Source organism: Callorhinus ursinus, unplaced genomic scaffold (assembly GCF_003265705.2).
Source record: "Callorhinus ursinus isolate GAN/ISIS: 27379988/994484 unplaced genomic scaffold, GSC_fseal_2.0 scaffold1, whole genome shotgun sequence".
In the NCBI taxonomy this organism is placed as follows: Eukaryota; Metazoa; Chordata; class Mammalia; order Carnivora; family Otariidae; genus Callorhinus; species Callorhinus ursinus.
Genome location: NW_027397063.1, coordinates 39697742 through 39704448, shown reverse-complemented (window position 1 = coordinate 39704448; position 6707 = coordinate 39697742).

Sequence of the window (6707 nt, the reverse complement as noted above, 5' to 3'; positions counted from 1 at the left end):
TAAATGAAAATTGTACATCCATTTTGGAAGAGTTTGGCAGTTTCTTAAGAATTTAAATGAAAACCCACCTTATGATCTAGCTATTCCACTCCTAGGTATTTGTCCAAGAGAAATGAAATCATGCATCCCTACAAAGACATAAATGCAATTATTCCTAGCAAAATTATCTGTAATAGCCCAAACTGGCAACAACCCAATATCCATCAACTGGTAAATGGATAAATCAACTGTGGTATATCTATACAATGGACTACTACTCAGCAATAAAAAGGGATGAACAACTGATACATGTTACAACATGGTTGACTCTCATTGTAATAATGCTGGGTGAAAGAATCCATCCAAAAATAGAGTGTATACTATATGATTTGATTTATGTGAAACTCTCAAAACTGCAATCTGAAGTATTGTAATAGAAAACCAATATGTGGATGCGAGGAATGGGGTGGGAGGTGTGGAGAGGAAAGAGGGTGAGATTGAAAAGAAGCACAAGGATTTTTTTGGAGGTAATGAGTATGTTCATTATCTTTATTATGGTGAGGGTTTTCCAGGTGAAAACATGTCAAAATTCATCAAATTGTATAATTATGTGCAGTTTATTTTATGTCAATTATACTTTAATAAAAGCTATTGAAAAGAAAATTAAAAATATAATAAAATATAGTAGAGAAGGGCTTGGTTTGAGGAATAGTATACCCACGTACATTTGACTCTTTTTAAGGTTATTTTAGACACTGTCATGCTATTCTGAACTATTTAAATATTTTCAAGTTACTAGATTTAGGGGAGTGAAACTAAACTTTTGGTGGGGGGGGCTAACACATAAGATTCTGTTCAAAATACAACTTTTGAAAATGTGACCATTGGTTATGTTTTTTATTTTAATTTCAGTATACTTAACATATAGTGTTAGTGTTATATTGGTTTCAGGTGTACAATATAGTGATTCAACAATTTTATACATTACTCAATGCTCATCATAAGTATACTCTTTAATCTCCATCACCTATTTTATCCATTGCACCACCAACCTCCCTTCTGGTAACCATCAGTTTGCTCTTTTTATTTATTTATTTATATTTTATTTTTTATTGTTATGTTAATCACCATATATTACATCATTAGTTTTTGATGTAGTGTTCCATGATAAATTGTTTGTGCATAACACCCAGTGCTCCATGCAGAACATGCCCCCTTGAATACCCATCACCAGGCTAACCCATTCCCCCACCCCCGTCCCCTCTAGAACCCTCAGTTTGTTTTTCAATGTCCATCATCTCTCATGGTTCGTCTCCCCCTCTGACTTACTCCACCTCATTCTTCCCCTCCTGCTACTTTCTTCTTTTTCTTTTTTTTTAACATATGTTGCATTATTTGTCGCAGAAGTACAGATCTGTGACTCAACAGTCTTGCACAATTCACAGCGCTCACCATAGCACATACCCTCCCCAATGTCTATCACCCAGCCACCCTATCCCTCCCACCCCCCACCACTCAAGCAACCCTCAGTTTGTTTCCTGAGATTAAGAATTCCTCATATCAGTGAGGTCATATGATACATGTCTTTCTCTGATTGACATATTTCACTCAGCATAACACCCTCCAGTTCCATCCACGTCATTGCAAATGGCAAGATCTCATTCCTTTTGATGGCTGCATAATATTCCATTGTGTATATATACCACCTCTTCTTTATCCATTCATCTGTCGATGGACATCTTGGCTCTTTCCATAGTTTGGCTATTGTGGACATTGCTGCTATAAACATTGGGGTGCACGTACCCCCTCGGATCCTTACATTTGTATCTTTGTGGTAAATACCCAGTAGTGAAATTGCTGGATCATAGGGTAGCTCTATTTTCAACTGTTTGAGGAACCTCCATACTGTTTTCCGGAGGGGTTGCACCAGCTTGCATTCCCACCAACAGTGCAGGAGGGTTCCCCTTTCTCCACATCCCCGCCAACATCTGTCGTTTCCTGACTTGTTAATTTTAGCCATTCTGACTGGTGTGAGGTGGTATCTCATTGAGGTTTTGATTTGGATTTCCCTGATGCTGAGCGATGTTGAGCACTTTTTCATGTGTCTGTTGGCCTTTTGGATGTCTTCTTTGGAAAAATGTCTGTTCATGTCTTCTGCCCATTTCTTGATTGGATTATTTGTTCTTTGGGTGTTTGATAAGTTCTTTATAGATTTTGGATACTAGCCCTTTATCAGATATGTCATTTGCAAATATTTTCTCCCACTCTGTCGGTTGTCTTTTGGTTTTGTGGACTGTTTCTTTTGCTGTGCAAAAGCTTTTGATCTTGATGAAATCCCAATAGTTCATTTTTGCCCTTGCTTCCCTTGCCTTTGGCGTTGTTTCTAGGAAGAAGTTGCTGCGGCTGAGGTCGAAGAGGTTGCTACCTGTGTTCTCCTTTAGGATTTGGATGGACTCCTGTCTCACGTTTAGGTCTTTCAACCATTTGGAGTCTATTTTTGTGTGTGGTGTAAGGAAATGGTCCAGTTTCATTCTTCTGCATGTGGCTGTCCAATTTTCCCAACACCATTTGTTGAAGAGACTGTCTTTTTGCCATTGGACACTCTTTCCTGCTTTGTCAAAGATAAGTTGACCATACAGCTGAGGGTCCATTTCTGGGCTCTCGATTCTGTTCCATTGATCCATGTGTCTGTTTTTGTGCCAGTACCATACTGTCTTGATGATGACAGCTTTGTAATAGAGCTGGAAGTCCGGAATTGTGATGCCGCCAGCTTTGCTTTTCTTTTTCAATATTCCTCTGCCTATTCGGGGTCTCTTCTGGTTCCATACAAATTTTAGGATTCTTTGTTCCATTTCTTTGAAAAAAGTGGATGGTATTTTGATGGGGATTGCATTGAATGTGTAGATTGCTCTAGGTAGCATTGACATCTTCACAATGTTGGTTCTCCCAATCCATAAGCATGGAACATTTTTCCATTTCTTTGTGTCTTCTTCAATTTCTTTCATGAGTATTTTATAGTTTTCTGAGTACAGATCCTTTGCTTCTTTGGTTAAATTTATTCCTAGGTATCTTATGGTTTTGGGTGCAATTGTAAATGGGATCGACTCCTTGATTTGTCTCTCTTCTGTCTTGTTGTTGGTGTATAGGAATGCCACTGATTTCTGTGCATTGATTTTATATCCTTCTCCTTTCCTGAATTCCTGTATGAGTTCTAGCAGTTTGGGGGTGGAGTCTTTTGGGTTTTCCACATACAGTATCATCTCATCTGCAAAGAGTGAGAGTTTGACTTCCTCTTTGCCAATTTGGATGCCTTTGATTTCTTTTTGTTGTCCGATTGTTGTGGCTAGGACTTCTAATACTATGTTGAATAGCAGTGGTGATAGTGGACATCCCTGCCGGGTTCCTGACCTTAGGGGAAAAGGTCTCAGCTTTTCCCCATTGAGAATGATATTCGCTGTAGGTTTTTCATAGATGGCTTTTATGATATTGAGTTATGTACCCTCTATCCCTATACTCTGAAGAGTTTTGATCAAGAAAGGATGCTGTACTTTGTCAAATGCTTTTTCTGCGTCTATTGAGAGGATCATATGATTCTTGTTCTTTCTTTTGTTAATGTATTGTATCACGTTGATTGATTTGCGGATGTTGAACCAACCTTGCAGCCCAGGGATAAATCCCACTTGATCATGGTGAATAATCCTTTTAATGTACTGTTGGATCCTATTGGCTGGTATTTTGGTGAGAATTTTTGCATCCATGTTCATCAAGGATATTGGTCTGTAATTCTCCTTTTTGATGGGGTCTTTGTCTGGTTTTGGGATCAATGGTGGCCTCATAAAATGAGTTTGGAAGTTTTCCTTCCATTTCTATTTTTTGGAACAGTTTCAGGAGAATAGGTATTAATTCTTCTTTAAATGTCTGGTAGAATTTCCCTGGGAAGACATCTGGCCCTGGGGTTTTGTTTGTTGGGAGATTTTTGATGACTGCTTCAATTTCCTTAGTGGCTATAGGTCTGTTCAGGTTTTCTATTTCTTCCTGGTTCAATTTTGGTAGTTGATACATCTCTAGGAATGCACCCATTTCTTCCAGGTTATCTAATTTGCTGGCATAGAGTTGCTCATAATATGTTCTTATAATTGTTTGTATTATTTTGGTGTTGGTTGTGATCTCTCCTCTTTCATTCATGATTTTGTTGATTTGGGTCATTTCTCTTTTCTTTTTGATCAGTCTGGCCAGGGGTTTATCAATCTTGTTAATTCTTTCAAAGAACCAGCTCCTTTAGGTGTAGGGTTAGGTTGTGTATTTGAGACCTTTCTTGTTTCTTGAGAAAGGCTTGTATTGCTATACACTTTCCTCTCAGGACTGCCTTTGCTGTATCCCAAAGATTTTGAACAGCTGTGTTTTCATTTTCATTGGTTTCCATGAATTTTTTTAATTCTTTAATTTCCTGGTTGACCCATTCATTCTTTAGTAGAATGCTCTTTAGCCTCCATGTATTTGAGTTCTTTCCGACTTTCCTCTTGTGATTGAGTTCTAGTTTCAATGCATTGTGGTCTGAAAACATGCAGAGAATGATCCCAATCTTTTGGTACTGGTTGAGACCTGATTTGTGACCTAGGATGTGATCAATTCTTGAGAATGTTCCATGGGCACTAGAGAAGAATGTGTATTCCGTTGCCTTGGGATGGAATGTTCTGAATATGTCTGTGAAGTCCATTTGGTCCAGTGTGTCATTTAAAGTCTTTATTTCCTTGTTGATCTTTTGCTTAGATGATCTGTCCATTTCAGTCAGGGGGGTATTAAAGTCCCCCACTATTATTGTATTGTTGTCGATGTGTTTCTTCGCTTTTGTTATTAATTGCCTTATATAATTGGCTGCTCCCATGTTAGGGGCCTAGATATTTACAATTGTTAGATCTTCTTGTTGGGTAGACCCTTTACGTAGGATATAGTGTCCTTCTGCATCTCTTATTACAGTCTTTGTTTTAAAATCTAATTTGTCTGATATAAGGATTGCCACCCCAGCTTTCTTTTGGTGTCCATCAGCATGGTAAATGGTTTTCCACCCCCTCACTTTCAATCTGGGGGTGTCTTTGGGTCTAAAATGAGTCTCTTGCAGACAGCATATGGATGGGTCTTGTTTTTTAATCCAATCTGATAGCCTGTGTCTTTTGATTGGGGCATTGAGCCCATTTACATTCAGGGTAACTATTGAAAGTTATGAATTTAGTGCCATTGTATTGCCTGTAAGGTGACTGTTACTGTATATTGTCTCTGTTCCTTTCTGATCTATGCTGCTTTTAAGCTCTCTCTTTGCTTCGAGGACCCCTTTCAATATTTCTTGGAGGGCTGGTTTCGTGTTTGCAAATTCCTTTAGTTTTTGTTTGTCCTGGAAGCTTTTGATCTCTCCTTCTATTTTCAATGACAGCCTAGCTGGATATAATATTCTTGGCTGCATATTTTTCTCGTTTAGTGCTCTGAAGATATCTTGCCAGTCCTTTCTGGCCTGCCAGGTCTCTGTGGATAGGTCTGTTGCCAATCTAATATTTCTATCATTGTAGGTTACATATCTCTTCTCCCGAGCTGCTTTCAGGATTCTCTTTGTCTCTGAGACTTGTAAGTTTTCCTATTAGATGTCGGGGTGTTGACCTACTATTATTGATTTTTAGAGGGGTTCTCTGTACCTCCTGGATTTTGATGGCTGTTTACTTCCTCACATTAGGGAAGTTCTCTGCTATTATTGCTCCAATATACCTTCTGCCCCTCTCTCTCTTTCTTCTTCTTCTGGGATCCCAATTATTCTAATGTTGTTTCGTCTTATTGTATCACTTATCTCTCGAATTCTGCCCTCGTTAACCTGTAGTTGTTTATCTCTCTTTTTCTTAGCCTCTTTATTTTCCATCATTTGGTCTTCAATATCGCTGATTCTCTCTTCTGCCTCATTTATCCTAGCAGTTAGTGCCCCCATTTTTGATTGCACCTCATCAATAGCCTTTTTGATTTTGACTTGGTTAGATTTTAGTTCTTTTATTTCTCCAGGAAGGGTTTCTCTAATAACTTCCACGCTTTTTTCAAGCCCAGCTAGTATCTTTAAAGTCATGATTCTGAACTCTAGGTCCGACATCGTACTAATGTCCGTATTGAGTAGGTCCCTGGCTGACGGTACTACCTATTGTTCTTTTTGCTGAGGTGATTTTTTTCATCTTGTCATTTTGTCCAGAGGAGAATAGATGAGTGAGAGAACAAAATGCTAACAGGTTAACAACGTCCCCAGCAAATATACTGTATACAAATCAGAAAAGACCTGAAACCAGGGGGAAAGAAAGGGAAAGAAAGAGAAAAAAAAAGATAAAAACAAAAACAGAACAATACAAAAAAAGCAGAATATGATCAAATATGATCAGGCTAGTGCATAGATCAGTGCCACACACTAGATTTTGGGCGTATTTTGGTCTGTTAGAAAAAAGTGCCTCCTAAAATTTTAAAGGAAGAAAGACATATATGTACAAAATAAGGGTTGATACAATGAAGGGATGGAAGATGATTGTAAAGATGAAAATTATAAAAGATTTTATAAAAGGAATTGATAAGATAAGTTGTTTGAAAAAGGGAAGAAGAAGATTAAAAAAATAAAAGGGAGAGAATGTGGTCAGGCAGGAGACTAGAACAAAGCCATACACTAGTGATTTAGGGTATATTTTGATCTGTTAGAAGAAACTGTATCTCAA